Source organism: Arachis hypogaea, chromosome 14, assembly GCF_003086295.3.
Source record: "Arachis hypogaea cultivar Tifrunner chromosome 14, arahy.Tifrunner.gnm2.J5K5, whole genome shotgun sequence".
Classification (NCBI taxonomy): Eukaryota; Viridiplantae; Streptophyta; class Magnoliopsida; order Fabales; family Fabaceae; genus Arachis; species Arachis hypogaea.
Genome location: NC_092049.1, coordinates 129394599 through 129411253, shown reverse-complemented (window position 1 = coordinate 129411253; position 16655 = coordinate 129394599). Strand labels below are relative to the sequence as shown.

The 16655-nt window shown below is 34.6% G+C and overlaps 2 long non-coding RNA genes across 2 annotated transcripts; one reads left to right on the top strand and one right to left on the bottom strand.

Annotated features, from left to right (window-relative positions):
* Positions 1–451: 451 nt before the first annotated feature.
* LOC112744135 (uncharacterized) lies at positions 452–2387 on the bottom strand. The gene is made up of 2 exons (XR_011871342.1): positions 1791–2387; positions 452–928 (listed from the first exon to the last, which is right to left on the bottom strand). It is a non-coding gene; the product is annotated as an uncharacterized lncRNA (long non-coding RNA).
* A 5497-nt stretch (positions 2388–7884) lies between these two features.
* On the top strand, positions 7885–9269 carry LOC112744139 (uncharacterized). Its single transcript, XR_003172663.2, has 3 exons — positions 7885–7966; positions 8150–8253; positions 8783–9269. It is a non-coding gene; the product is annotated as an uncharacterized lncRNA (long non-coding RNA).
* The last annotated feature ends 7386 nt before the right edge of the window (positions 9270–16655 follow it).

The following is a 16655-nucleotide window of genomic DNA, read 5'->3' as shown; positions in this document are numbered from 1 at the left end:
GTTAGTTTTTTACTTTATATTCCTGCAAATTAATGTTCTAATTATTTAGTGTCAAATTATTTTTGTTTCATTTTATTTAATTGGTTTAAAGTGACAGCAATACTTTATTATGTTATGAAGTGTTTACTCTTGCAAGTATTCTGTCATATAAAAAGTGAAACACGGTTTGGGAGATACTATTTACATATCAAAATTAGACTATACTTTTTTTTGGAATTAATGAGAAAAAAAGCATAATAATTAATAAGGCTTTCCTTAGCATATGATTATAAAATGTAACTCGAAAGCCTTGTTTGTCAGCATGAAATTTTAAGCTTTCATTTTTCTAAACGCTAACAAATCATTAAAAGGAAATAACAAAATATAGACGCTTGACAAATTTATATTGAAACTATTTTATAAGTGTAGCTTGAGAAATTAATTTCAAAAGTGAAGAACATTTAGGACTATGTTATTTTAAGACTATTGTATAACTATTTGCGATTGAATAAGTAATTCTGTCAATAAATTTACAATACTGCAAAAAATTAATAAAAATTAATGAACTGATTCTACATGTCTGATAGTATCCAACAGAATCACCTATAGCTAATTTGGACAAACCAACCAATAACACTGCGTAAATGAAGCACAAGAAGCAACATTCAAAATACTAAATGTGGGTTTGGTTTTGGCCGATTGCGACAAATAAATATGTACCGGCAAGAGAATTTACATAGGAAAAAATATATCTTAGTTCTATGCTCCCACAATGTTTATATACGCTATAAGATCACTATGTATCAAATCAGTGTTAAAGCTAACACCCCTATGTTTATCAGCTTGTTAAGTCCTTCATGTGAAGAAGTGCTGCCACTTAGTTCTCCAGCATTCACATATTGACTTCTTCCAGTGCCAGTATTTGCAGACACATTAACTGACCAACCATCTATGTAAAACAAATTTTAAGGCTGAATAAGCATTACAATAATAACTAACATAGCCCCAAGCAACGAAAAATACAGCTAACTTTATCATGGCATCCTATAATTCTCATTCTTTCCAGAAATTAATTAAAAGAAAAGTTTCAATTAGTTAGCAATAAAGGTTTCATTTGAACTACAACCGCTAACAGATACATTATGCTTAGGCCTTAAGCTATGGCTACAAGACATTGTGGGCTTTAAGAACAAGAAAATTTCTTGGTTGGAATGGAAAACGAACAACTTAGGAGCTTCACGGAAAAATAATGAAAATAAGGGAATACAACTAAATGTCAGCGAAAAAAAATAACAAAAGGCAATAAACTCTGGAATTTAGTTTCTATATAAAGAAAAATAAGGTTCAAGTTCACATAACATCAGCTATCAAGCAAGTATTATTGGATCTGAATGAAACAGATCACTGAAGACAGCAAAAAAAAGGGCACAAATGTCACTTTAAGCTTCTGTGATTTCAGAATTGACATTAAGGATATGAATAAAAACACATCGGACCCAAACACAAATCATAAAGAAACAAATATGAAAACTCACGAATACACACAAGCAACGTAACTTGAAAAGGAGGAGGAGGAGGATTTTGTTGATGGGGGCACACGCACACACAACATTCACATACAAAGGAACTGGATTTCCTTATATGATACTTCACTATCACATCTAATTATATTATAGGGGAAAGCCATCAAAGCATCATTGAGTTCTGTTCACCATTTTCATCGACGTTCCATAAGTGAGATTTCAAGATATAGATTTAACATATAAAAATTATGGTCTAACAGAGCTAAATAGTTTGGAGCAAAAGGCTACCTTTGTAACCCAGAACAGTTGCACACCTACAGCACCATTGACAAGATCCCTCTTCATCCTAGCGTTCTGCACCAACTGCTTAACACCAATGTAGACTCCTCCTATGGCAACAAAGGTCAATGCATAGTTGCCCATCATCTTGAAAGTTCTTATGAGGCCTGGAAGAGCAACGTTTCTCTCAACACGAGGAACATGATTCCAGGTGGCAACAACAGTACCCAGATGGTGCCAGAAATTAAACCAGTTGTTGCACCCTTAATAGTTTTCATCAATGCAGAGTTGTAGGCAGCATACTCCTTATGAGAATCATGTTTTATTCTCTGACCTCTGAAATCAATAAATGCAGAGGTGAATGCCAATGCTGACCCAGCCTGAATTGCGGTTTTGATGCTCCCTTACAGGAAGAAGTGTTCAAATGAGTGTAATCAATTCAGTATTGGTGAAAAAAAATTCATTGCTCAATTACCTCATCCAACATCACAATTCACAAGCAGCAAATACATTTCACAACTAAAGCAAAATCAAATTACCAGAAATGAAAATCCAGACAGCTACGCACAACAAAATCTAGGGTAAGGGCTTAAGAAGAGAACGAAACTGAACCTCCTTGAACGTGTGAAACTGGGCATCTTGTCCTATGATCTCCTCCTCCACCTCAACCTGTTGCGACGCCGAAGTCTCGGCACCGGGATCAATATACAGAGACGGCGACTCCGGCGGCTCCGAAACCTCAGACACCGGAGTGAGAGGCTGTATGTGCGGCGGGGACCAACCGAACAGCTCTCTCGACACCATCACGCCCTCCGATCCCTACTAGAATTGAAACCAGTGTCAGATCCACCGTTATTCACAAGGCAAAATTCGATTCGAGAAAACGACGTGGAGGAACTGGGTTCTTCTTCTTTGCCAGATACAAATAGGCGCAGAGGGGGGACGATTCGAACAGAGCTTGAGAGAAAGAAGAGCAGAGTGGAGACGACACGAAGAGAGCTTCGGACAAAGAAGAGCAGAGAGGAGACCGAGTGACCGACTGACGGAGACACTTCTTCTTTGCCCAGACAGGAAGAACACTTTAGATCAAACACTTTTTTTTATTTTTTTATTTTTTATATATGTTTTTATTTTGAATTTTGAATTTTTAAATGGTTTCAGATTTAAAATTACAAAACTAAGGCTAACTAAATTTTTACTAAATTAAAAAAATTAAGATAGTTTTTTGTTCAATATAAAATAAAATATTTAAGTTTTTTTATAAAATTAAATAAAACAATAATTTTTGTTAAAATATAAAAAAAATTAATAAAAGTATTGATATAATATATATTTAAAAATTGGTGTTTGTTATGGTACGATAATAAATTCATATATACCGATACCTTTAAAATATAGACAAATAACAATAAGACATGTGGAATTTATTTCCACATCAACATTTAATTTTTTTTTTAAATATATAGTATATCACAGTTTTTACTAAAATACTCTTTTAATTAAATAAAAATAAAAAATATTTATTTATTTAATTTTATAAAAAGGCTTAAACATTCATCCTTTATTTGATTAGACAAAAATATCATTTTAAATTAATCAAATTTTAAAATTCAATTAACCCTAGTTTTATAGTTTCAAATAAGAGTAAACTACCATTTGTACCTACGAAAGTTGAAAACGCTGAGAAATCTACCCATAAAAGAAGAAAATTACCATTTGTATCCATAAAACATGAGTTTCGCACAACAAAAATATCCAAACACTAAAATATTACCTAAAAACCCCAAAATACCCTTATCATCATCTGCATCATCTTTCCCTCCCCACTAACCACTCCATCATCCTCGTCTACTCATCACCTTACCACCACCACCACCACCACTAACCCCAAATTGCCTCTGTTTCCGTTCTTGCAGCCTCCAGTGTCAGTGTCAGTGACCACCCCTCCTTCTCTCCTTCCCTGTCTCGCTCTTGCCGACCAGAGGACCTTCACACCCACCCCGCCCCTGCTTCGCCGTCGCTAGCAACCCTAGAGCCGCAGTGCCCCCTTCTCCTCTTTTCACCACCGACCACCCTCACCTACCGGAGCTACCTTCTCCTCATCACCGAACCAGTGCCTCTGACGGGCCACCGCGCCAGCCGCCACCACCGCGGTCCCCTTTGCAAACCAAAATCGCGGTGAGCTCTCTCTCTCTCTTTCTGTCTCTTTCACCATTTTTCTTTTCTCCCAGAAAAAGTGAATCCAAATACATGAGGCTTCTGTGTTTGATTGTTCAGATTTGATCCTCTCTCCTCACTCTCTTCTCACCTTGGATCTGTGTTCTTTTTCGCCCTATTTCTGTTAGCTTTCTCCATGACACCCTTTTCAATGTTTTGTTCCCTCAAACAGCTTCAGATTCAGCTGAAACCAAGATCCAATTTTGACTCTCACCCATCGTCATCCATTTCAAATTCTTCTCTGGGTTGATTTTGATTCCTCCAAATGTGAAGGTTATGGTGATGAAGGAGTGGCAATGAGGTGGTTTGTGGCAGAGGTGGTTTGTGGCAGAGAAATGGAGGTTAGATCAGAGAGTGTTCATGTGATGCGAAGAGAGAGATGGGGGATGATGGTAGTAGTGGTAATGATAAGTGTATTTTGGAGTTTTTAGATAATTTTTTAGTGTTTGGATATTTTTGTTGTGCGAAACTCATGTTTTATGGATACAAATGGTAATTTTCTTCTTTTATGGGTAGATTTGTCAGCGTTTTTAACTTTCATGGGTACAAATGGTAGTTTACTCTTTCAAATAATTGAAACAACAAAACAAAAACATATTAAAATAACAAAAAAGTCAAAATTATTCTTCATCTATATTAAACATATTAAAAAAACAAAAAATTAAAATTGTTCTTCATCTGAGTTCAGAAACCTTCAGTATTCTTCATCTTCTTCTCTCCTCCTCCTATCCTCTCTCTCTATCTCTTAACCGTTTCCAGAAATCTCCTTCTCTGGAATCCGTCCATCGGAAAGTTCAGAAACTTGCCGTTGTAGGAAGATCAACGCTTCTCCGTCGTTACCTCGGGGTTCGACTCTAGGGTTCATACTTTGGGATATGATTCGTGGAGAAGGATTCAACACTTTTCCTCCCCTCTGAAGCACATCAAAACAGCAAAATCCTAGCAATAATTGATTGCATTGAGCTCGGTAGCTAGCTACCCACGGAATTTAAAGAACCTAACACTATGTTTGGTTTAATAGAAAATGGGTGGAAAGAAAATTGATGGAAGGAAAATGGATGAAAAAAAATATTTTTCTTTGTTTGGTTATGAAGGAAAATAGGAAGGAAAGAAAATTTTTGTGTGGGTCCCACTAAAAAAATTTTCTTTCCATCACAAGCAAGAAAACAAGAAGAAAAGTGCTATATTTTTGTATTTCCAATACTACCCTTAGTTATATTATTATTAACAAATATTAATATAAATTTAATTTTAATATATTATTATAATAAAATTTTATATTTAAATATTATATGTATTAGATAAATAATTTAAATCAAATATATAAAATTATAATATTTTATAATATTTATAAAATATAATAAAACATGAATAAATAAAAATATTTATACTTTATTTTATGATAAGAGTATTAATATAATTTTATACTATTATAATTTTCTTTCTTCTCACTTTTCTTTCCATCCAAACAAAAGAAAATTTTCTCTCTATTTTCTTTCCATCTATTTTCTATTCATCCAAACAACACACAAATAACTCAACTTTTTTTTCCATTTTTTTTCTTATTTTCTTTCCTCTTCTTTTCTTTTCTTCCATTCTCTTTTCAACATCCAAACAAACCCTAAAGGAGAAGGAAGGCTAAACCACTGGGCAAACGCTGCATCTTTCTCCTCTATGGAAGTTCTTTGAATGCCCCTTCGCCCTCCATCGCCGAGCCCCGTCCAGCCATCGTCGTCGTCCAGCGCCTCTCCCTTTCTGGCAGCCACCGCGTCTTCCTCCACTCCTCCCTGCACTCTGCCACTCTCTGTCTGCATCATCAAGAATGGAGCCTCTGACTCAGGTTGGTTCTTGAGTTTTTTTGGTCTGATTTTTCACTGCTTCTATTTGTTTTTCTGTTCTGTTCTTGAGTTAATTCTGGTTTGTACCTAAGTATTGTAGTACTTGATTTTTGGTTTTTGCAATGTCTTTGGATTATTTTAACTAACTGTATTTTCAAGAATGTGTAGCACTTTGTTGGATAGGGGAGCGTTGTCAATTTTTTAAGTGGTGGTTACTATTGAGATCTGAGAACGTTGTGGCATTTGGTTGATGTCTTAGTGCCAATAGCTGTCTTGTTATGGTAATATGTTAATAACGGTAATGAATAGTTTTTTAAGGATTAATTTGTGAATAAGGAATGAGGATACGGCAAAGTGTTTGAACTTTGTTTCGGATATGCGGTATTTGCACCTAGTACTCATATTACATAAGATGCTAGGCTAATATGTGTTGAAAATATTATCAATTGTTGGAGGTTGTGGTTTTTATGAATGTGTTGATGATCACCTATTCGTCTTCGGTGAAGAATTAGGGACTGGAATTTCATGTAGTAAACATGTGCATTTTATATAGCTTCATAAACTATTCTGGCTTTTATCGGCACCAAGTGAATTGGCTAAATCATTGGCCAATTTTGTTGCCAGGTAATGTCCGAACTTGAAATTCCAATCCATGTACAATTTGGTAAAATCTTATATGGTAAAATCATATTTGTTATATGGTAAAATCGGGGATTAGTAATGTTTGTACGAAGAAACTGTTAGCCACTCCAGAATCTGAACTGAGGCAGCGGTTCAAGGGAAACTATGACTTTGTGCTTGGCCAAGTGAGTTATTGAGATTTCTGCTACATGCTTCTTGGTATCTAATTATTGTTGACATTATATGTATATAAGTAATTGGGGCAATGGGATTTTCATGTTCTTACTTTTTGCATGCTTGTGTCTATGCTCATTTGGTCCTTGTAGTTGACTCCACTTATTTGTAAAATGGCTTTATTGTTTTACTTATTGAATGTGAACTTGATGAAATATGTGATGAGCAACCTTTATTTTGTTATGAAATAGAATCATTTGACTTCCAAAAATTTTATATTCTGAAGGCTTCAATGGTCTAGTTTTGAAGTTACAGTAATATTTTGATTTTTATTTTAGCATTGGAGCGTTACTTGTTCCTTGATATTATTTTCATGTTGACATTTTGTTTGCATTATCTAAATCCCAAGTAACTGTGTCCTACTTTTAAGATCCTATCCCAATTTATTTTTGGGGGAGTTTAGATGTACCCCTGAATTTGCCAGTTGTGTTCTTTTCGATATTGCTGCCTTGAAATGTTGTAAGGCCTTTGTTAATTTCTCTTTGGCTTAATTAAATATATCATCCCGTGCTTTTATATATTTCATTAAATTCATTGTATTGGCTAACTTTATATTCATTTTTTTCTTCTAATGGGTAGTTCTCTACGGAAAGATTATACAGTGGAATAGTTCATGGTGTTAAACATGTGCATTTTATATAGCTTCATATGGAAGTATAGTCATTGTTGTCTTAGTCAACACATGGTTCAATGATTAACAGAACAATGTATTTTATTCAATTTGCTTCCAGAGTTGGCATGTTTGGAGAGTCTTGAGATTTCTTGCAGTAAAGTCACTAATTTTGGCATCAACTTTCTAAAAGGTACTTTCCGTCTCCTTGTATTATTGTGGTGTTTCAGAACAATCAGGATTTTTTATTTTATAGGTTCAACCTAGAATTTTCATCTTCTTCCATGGATTTTTCTTTGTTTTCTGTTTTTATGTGAATATATGGTTATAATTCTGAATGCAGCTATCAACCAATCAGTTTGTCTTTTCCGGGGAAAAATTTCAGTTATATATCCAATCTTCCTTGTGCTTCATTTCTTTGATGTAGACTTCAGTTGTATAAATCATTCTTGGAAGCATCTTCCATGATAAGTATGTCATTTAGTTGGGATTGTATAGGAACTCGTTTGTTTATTGTTTTAAACTATTTGTGGATTACATCGTCACTGGTGGTGGTTTTCTCAAACCCTGTGTCTGTTGGTTGTCAGGTGCAAGCCTTCTTTGCTGCAGTGAAGGAATTGTCACGGAAAGAAGTGCATTATGGTTCTTATGCAACATCAGAGCAGGTACTGTGGGCTCGTTAATTTTGGTGGTGCTGAATGAATAACCGAAGTCTGTTGTTAAGAACTTTATAGCCTCCTATAAGTTGTTCTTACCATACTTCACTATCTGTTAATAATTATTTTGTAGCCTTTTCCTTTCTTGTATGCTAGTTTTTCATGCAAGATAAGGGGTTTATCTGCTGGCAGGTGATTGCGGCTGGTGATCTTTGTGCTATTTGTCAAGAGAAGATGCATGCTCCAATATTACTTCGTTGTAAACACATTTTCTGTGAAGATTGTGTATCAGAGTGGTGAGACTTGCTTTGTTGTTATATATACTGGTCTGCATAGTAATCTGAAATTATTTTGTTATTTATTTTGAATTGGCACTTGGTTACCTGTATGTATGAGTTTTTTTATTTTCAAATGTAGCAGTAGTTTGCTTCATCTTTATCGATTTTAACTTAGAAGTTTCATGTTATGCTTTTTAATTTTTAGCATAGAGTTATCTGGTCCTAGATTTTGCTTTTCTAGAGTATACCCGACTCTTTAGGTAGTAGAATGCGCAATAATAGCCGTTGATGAGAAAATTGCAGATATATTTATCTATCATACAGGATTCTGTATGTTTCAAATTTTTAAATTATTTTATTTTCAAAGGTAGCTGACCACCCCTAATGGGATAAGGCTTTGTTGTTGTTTGTTATTTTCAAATTAGTGGCTATGATTGTTGAATGTGAACGTTAGAGAAGCCAAATTCACTGATCTTACAGTGCTTCAATCTCTCTTGCTACTTTCATTTTTATTCCTTTCTATTTTCTTGCTCTCTTATTTTACCAGGTTTGAGAGGGAAAGGACCTGCCCATTGTGCAGGGCTTTGGTAAAACCAGCAGACTTGAGGTCATTTGGTGATGGTTCTACTAGTTTATTCTTCCAGTTATTCTAAGATATTATAAATACAAGCCAGGATGTTTTTCTGCTATGAAGCTTTTTACATTTTTGAAAGAAGCAACCTTGGTATATATACACCAACAACACATGTAAAATTTCGCCGGAGGCATTCGTGGTTACACTTTGAGAACGTCGAATGCGGAGGAGTCACATTGAACTGGTCGCATCATGTTCATATAATATACTAGTAAGAGGTTAAGTGTATCTTCTAATGACCCTATAAGCTAGAGGAAGTTCATTGTAAGTCTATGACTCTTCATTAAGAAATGAAGGTCTATTTCTGCAGTTTCTGCCATATATAGTGTAAAAGTGACAAATATTTCCGAATGTGGTTTATGAAACACACCCGCAAGGAGTGTTGCTTCACTTCACACAATCTTTGTGTAGTTTTATGTTTTTGTTTTATTGCATTTGATCTGATAGTTTCCTTTTCTATATATTATGATAATTTAGTAGGCGGTAGTTTTAATTAAGAACTATGTGAAGATGCTTTTAATTATAGGTTATTCTGAATTTATTAGATGAACATTTTGTTTCTCTTTATTTGTAAGAAGGGAGATTAAGGATAATCAACATCATTTCACTTGTGATATTGCTTCTTTAATTTGTTATAGATTAGTTATAAATAACTAAAGTTATGATCAAACAATATACAATGGTTTCATAATCCTGGTTGTCACTTGAAATAGGTATGTAGCTCAAAAAATGGTCTAACTATGAAATAGGTTCTCCATCTCACTAGACCAAAATAAATACTAATGACAGTAAAGATTAATTTTCAGAGAATGGTCAAAAAGGAAAATTCAGTCTCTATTACTTAAATACTTCATACGAGGCATGAGCTGAGTTAGTTATAGGTGTCTTTCTAAAGTACAGTAATGATTGTTGAAAAGTATATAAAGGACATGAAATGAGATCATTTGCGTAAATGCCTATATGGTATCGTTATATGAAACAATTACAAGTATATATAAACTTGTGTTAGCTACTTGTACTGGTTAATATTATTTTACTAGTAGAGAATTTTAATTACTTCTAAGATGAGGCAGTAAGATGAAGTCATTTCAAAGCTTGATTGTGCATCTTCTGATGCAAAAGAAAGGAATGAATTGATTTGGACTTGCTACTGATACTTTGTAACATTCTGATTCTAAGGCCACTGTAGTACTGTACCATATAATATAGGATTTTTGTTCAGAAAATTCACCATCCAAAATCTCTGGCTGGTTTTGTTGTTATTTAACTTATTAATCTTCTTATGATAATTTGACTTCTATTAATGCATTGAATCAGAATACCAATACTTTCCTAATATAAAGATCAGAAAAAAGTGCAATTTCAATTACAAGAAGTTACAAAAAGAAAGAAAAAGAATAACTTTGTATAGATCAATATCACAGTTAACATCTCGTTTGGGAGAATAGGTGAACTTTCTGAGTTCCGAATAACCACTCGAAGAGGTGATTCTGATGGTGATGGGTTGAAAGACGTTATCCGGGACACCCCACTCGAACTGTCATAAACCTCTGGGACTTCGACGATGCCATCATCCAGGTACACTACATCCTGCATTGTCAGCTGATGGTACTCCACAATTTCCCTTAGGAAATGGTTTCCCTAGCATATACCTCATTCTCGCCTGCCAAGCGAGCCTTCTCGGCAAGAAGCGTCTCCAGTTGAAACCGAATCTGTACAAGTTACAAAAACATAGCCATATAGGACCTAAAGTTTCATATTTAAATGATCATATTGTTGTTAAAAACACAATGAGTTCTTGGGATATATGCATAACACAGGGTAGTTAGTATATATGCATATAATAAACAATTCCATAGCATGCTTGAAGCAAAAGAAAGCTCTTGCCTTCAACCACTAAATGTGTACCACTTCAACTATCTTTCAATGCTGTATATGATAGGCAAACATGCAATGGTGTAAAAGCTAGAAGGGATGAAAAAAATAATCTCCAGCAAAAATGAGGTTATAAACTTATGAGACTCAGACATATAACTCATGTTTAGATAAAACAACACATGAAATTGGAAGATGCTTTCAAATTTTGTTATGCTTGTATGAGTGCTTCATAGGTGTTGTCATATCAAATTTGAAATAGGGAACAACAAATAACCAATATCATATCATCATCTTCACGGTTCTGTCCCTTAGTGGTAGTGGTACCGCGGTCGCGGAGCATTTTATTTTCTTCTTCTAGTTGAGAACACCTAGCTTTTGCAAAAGCCAAATCTGCTTTAACAGTTTTTAGCTCGCGAAGAAGTAGTTTTGCTTTGGCAGCCGTTGCCATTGCCACCTGCAAGTTGCAACCAAAGCAAAGTGAAATTATGCTTGTTCAGTTACTTAAGAACATAAACATTTTATTCAACTAAACTGTCATTACAAACTCAATTTTCTATTCAGAAATGCTATCAGAAGCGGTTGATAATTCAAAGGAGTAAAAGGTTGAAAACTACACATTAATCCAATGGTTAAAAAACATTATGATGTTCCGCCATAAACTTCTGACAATGAAATTCCGGTTTAGTATTTTTCTTATGATTTTATAATGGTTGAATGTGTCATTACTGATCTGCATAGAACCATCTTATTCAAACTAAAAAAATCTATTAACATCTCTGATATAGCTTATACAGTCTGTGCCTTCACTTAGTGAGGCAAGAACACACGATTACATAGTTGGCAATACTTCTCGAGATGCCTTGAGTTGTGATTCATCGTCCTCGACCCCGTGACTTTTTTTAAGCCGGATTTGAGTCTTCAGTTTTGCTATCTTTCTCTCCACGATCATTCGACCTTCCTGAAGAAATTTGAGAAGCAGCAATGAGATGAACAATGTTATGTTGTTTCAATACTTGAAATGATACAATTCCCATACACCAGATAATGAAGAATCAAATTAGTAGTTAACTATGTGTCTCAGCTAGTTAACAATTCTGTTTTTTTCTAAAAGCAAGATGTTACTACATTGTTACCCTATAATAAAACATCATTATAGACATAGATCAGGTTTGATGTTTCAAGCGTGGAAGAAACATTTCCCAACTAATTCAAACAAAGCCATGTAACTTGTTATGAACTGTGGACATAAACCAATTCCAAGGTGGAAACATATAAGACAGAGAAGTTACCTCAAAAGCCTTCTCAAAGGTGTCACCTAAGTGATTAAGGGAACTAGTGATTCACCTTTATTTTAATTCATTCAGGGGAAACAAGCTATCAGTTGAAGTATATCATGCAAAAACAAACTGAAATCATGAAGCAATGTACAATATGAAGACTGTAGAAATAAATATAATAGGGGGTGTTTGAGCAAGACAGCAACAAATTGTAAGCCCGGTCATATGAAAACTGTAACATACCCAAGTAGTGCATAGAAAAGATAATAGGGGGTGTTTGAGCAAGCCAGCAACAACTTCAAGGTTCGATGATAATCAACTCTGATGATTTTTAGCAAAGAAAAAAAAATTAAACTCGGTCATTATTCAGCAAGACAGCAACAAATTCAAGATTCAATCACTAACAAATTAATTGATTACCAATTCAACATCATCTCAAGGCAATCTGGGAAAGGGAGAACAGGGGAAGTGATGATGCATGGACTTACCAAGGGCGACTGGGTGACGAAGAGGATCCCAGCCCAGAAGAGGACAAGCGACGAAGCAAGTGACGACCCTACGACGGTCCACGATCCACGGCGACTCGCGACGGCGAATACTTGAAACCAGAAGACGACGGGCGACGACGATCCGACGAGTGCTTCTGTCGCCGGAGAGGAGGAGCCCAGGGAAGGCCGCGAGACGTTGAAACACCGGCGATGAGCTCGATTGCGAGACAAGAGAGGAGAGAGGAGAGAGGGAGAGATCTTGCGTCCGACGCACAGTGAGAAAGATTGATAGATATCGAGCAGAGAGAGAGAGAGAGAGAGGATAGCAAGAGCAGAGAAGAAGATTTCAGAAATATTCAGAGGCGTGAACGATTTTAGTTTTTTTTTTTTTATAATATGTTTAATCCACATTAAGAATAATTTTAATTTTTGTTTTTTTAATATGTTTTTGTTTTGTTGTTTAAATTATTTGAAATTATAAAATTAGAATTAATTGAATTCTAAAATTTGATTAATTTAAAAGGATATTTTTATTTAATTAAATAAAAAAAAGATGTTTAAGTCTTTTTGTAAAATTAAATAAAAAATATATTTTTATTTTTATTTAATTAAAGAGATATTTTAGTAAAAGTGGTGATATAATATATATTTAAAAAAATTAAATGCTGACGTGGAAAATAAATTCTACATGATTTATTATTACTTATCCGTATTTTAAACATATCGGTACGTATGAATTTATCATCATACCGTAGCAAACAATATTTTATTTCAGGGCTAGTCTAAGTGCATGTGTATGGGCAACAAGAGAAAAAGAAAAAAAAAGGAAAAGGCTGTTGTGTCATAGAATTCTCCTTTTATTTGCACTAGTGGAATTACTTGGTAATTGTAGGGCTATCATTAATCTGAGATGCTATGCTTCAGATATTTTCAAGGTGAGTTCTTCTGTGCCTAAGGATTTGGTACTGAAATTGCCGAAATACACAGTATTTGAACGGAGTTTAATTACAATTTAAATTATTAATTTGACCCAGATACCAATTTTTTAATTTGTTTACAATTAAAATTTTTAACGAAAATTTTATTAGAGGTTTGCTTTATTTATTATTGTTTTTTATAAATTTTATAATTCTATTTTTCTGTTTTTATTTAATTATCATTTTGATATTTTATTCGATCTTATCACGTGCATGGCACGTGCATGGCACGGGTAATTACACTTGTTATTCCTCTAGTTTTTACTTTTTGATTAATTTGATCTATCAATTTTAAGGCTAATAAAATTTGTCCTTTTATTGTTATCTAAATAGTAAAGATACTAATATTTTTCCTTTCTTTTTTTTTTTCACCATGAGAGCGGCCTTCTTAAATTCAAACTTAATCAAATCAAAACAACCATCGACCATCCCTTCTTTCTAAAATAATGTTACAGATGGTGAGAGGATGGCGGCGGGGACTCAGAGGCTTGTGTGAGTGGGATGGAGAGCTTCTGATCTGCTTCTGCAGTGTGTTGGTTGGGAGGGGGAGGCAGGAGAACGAGGAAGTAGATGTTTCCGCGACGGAGTTCAGCGTGGGGAGGAACGATGAGGAGGTTGGGGGAAGAATATTCCTGAGGACATGCTTAGGAGCTCTCATGATGTCAGCAGCCTTGATGGTGCGAGTGGTGATCTCTTCAACTCTGCCATTGGAGTAAACTATTCGGATCACGTCCAGTGCCCCGCATGGTAGGATGCATGATATACATCACCTTATGCTCTTCTTCATTCTCCACATCCTTCCATTTCCTACCCACAATACATACGCTTTCTTCTTTTCTCTTTATATATATTTTTTCTCTCCCTACATTTTTTATTCTAAAACCCACTTGCATTTATCTTCCATATTTAATAAGTTGGCAAATTACATAAAGCACTAAGCAACTAAGCACAATTATGTATGAGAAATGCAGTTAAATGGAAATCACATGATGTACAACCAAAAGCTTAACCCTTCTTAGGTGAAACATCACTTTTTCTTTATTGGATGCCATTCGATCAATAGAGTAAACTAAATTACCAATGTATTCTTAAAATTATTAATTTGACCCTGATACCAATTTTTTAATTTGTTTACAATTTAAATTTTTAATAAAAATTTTATTAGAGGTTTACTTTATTTATTATTATTTTTTACAAATTTTATAATCCTATTTTTCTGTTTTTATTTAATTATCATTTTAATATTTTATTCGATCTTATCACGTGCATGACACGAGTAGTTACACTTGTTTGTTATTATATACAAGTATGACAAAAATTTACTATTCTTTGTCTGTTTTTTTTTTTTCTTTATCATAATATTTTGGTCTGTTTTATTTAGTTGATTAAACAAGTGGATTGAAAAATGGCTTGTTTTCTACTCAAAGTAGAATAAGTGAGATTGTACCTTGAAGAAGCACTATTGGGGCCAACATTAAGCACCATGTTAGGCCCCCACCCCCTCTTTAATCCTATGTACATATGTACATAACACTATTACATAAAAAGTATCTTCAAGCACACGTGTCTGGATTCCATGAAAAACATTGATGCGAACTAGGTATATCCCGGCACGGTCCATTCGTTGAATAGATTATAATATATTAGATTTTTGACACATGACATAGATTAAATGAGTTATATTCTTAAAATTATTAATTTGACCCTGATACCAATTTTTTAATTTGTTTACTAATGAAAAAAAGAAGAGAGCAATCAACATAATCATCAGCCACATATGTGAAATGTGAAGAGTTGGACAGTTAGAAAAATGTTTGTACCTAAAAGTTTAAAGGAAACCCGTTACTATGAAATGATCAATAATGGATTACTAATACTAATCTACACGAAAAGGAGGCGTGAGGGAGTGATCGTAATAAATTGGAACAAAGTCTGGAAAAGAATAACGCACCTCAACACCACCAATGCAAAATAGAACCACCAGAACTTCAATAAACCAGGATGCCATTAATTTGTAAAGCATAAGCAAGAAACAAGAAGCGATCACAACAAAAGAAATTGCTGCCATGGTACTGATTTCTACATAACCAGTAGAACCAACATTCTCAGTATTCAAATATTCATCCGAAGCATCCTGCAAGTTAAACATGACTATGTATCAACAGCTGGATTGATGCCTTTTTAAGTATGAGAAGAAAACTTTCTTTCGAAGGAGCAAAACTAGAACAAAAAATAATAGTATATATATATAAAATTGGCATGAAAAGGAACCAAGTAACCTTTAATAGCTTCTCCCGCTCAACAGCAGCCTCTCTGGTTGTGGTGCATTGATACTCAGCGTGGAGGTAGAGAGCTGCTGATGTACTGCCGCAGCGTGTTGGTTGGGAGGGGGAGGGGGAGGGAGGGGAACGAGCAGGTAGATGTTGCCGCGATGGAGATCAGCCTTGGGAGGAACGATGACGAGGTTGGAGGAAGAATATTTTTTGAGGATATGGTTAGGATGAGCTCTCATCACATCAGCAGCCTTGATGGTGCGAGCAGCTCTTCAATGCTGCCATTGGAGTGAACTATTCGTATCACGTCCAATGCCCCGCATGGTAGGATGCATGATATGCATCCCCTTATACTCTTCATTATTAAAGCTACGTTGGAGAAGAAGATGGGAGTAAAAGTGAAAGTTTGTGTTTATGAGAAGAAGATACGGACCTATATATAGAGATGGGAATGACCGATAGTAAGGGGATGGGAATGACCGATAGAAATGGGGATGGGACATATAATATTTTGTTTCGCATTAGTAAGAAAAGGAAAAAGATGTTGTCTCATAGACTTCTCCTTTTATTTGCGGTGAGTTCTTCCGTGCCGTTCTGAATTTGGAAATGCTCAAATATCCATTAGAATATAGATAAGTGTTATCATGTGGGTCCAACAAAAATGAAAGCTTTTAAACGGAGTTAATTATCTCTTGAAGAACTGGACAAATAGCTTTTGTAAAAGTATGAGGCATTACTATGCTAGCCTAATGAAAGTCTGAAATGCTTTAATTTTTATTTAACTAGTTTTCTCATTACTTTTTTTTTTTTGGTGACTGAAATAAATTAAACAAAGAAAAACAAAAGAAACAAAACAAGGAACTGCTTAAATAGAGGGACAGTCCCGTTTAAGA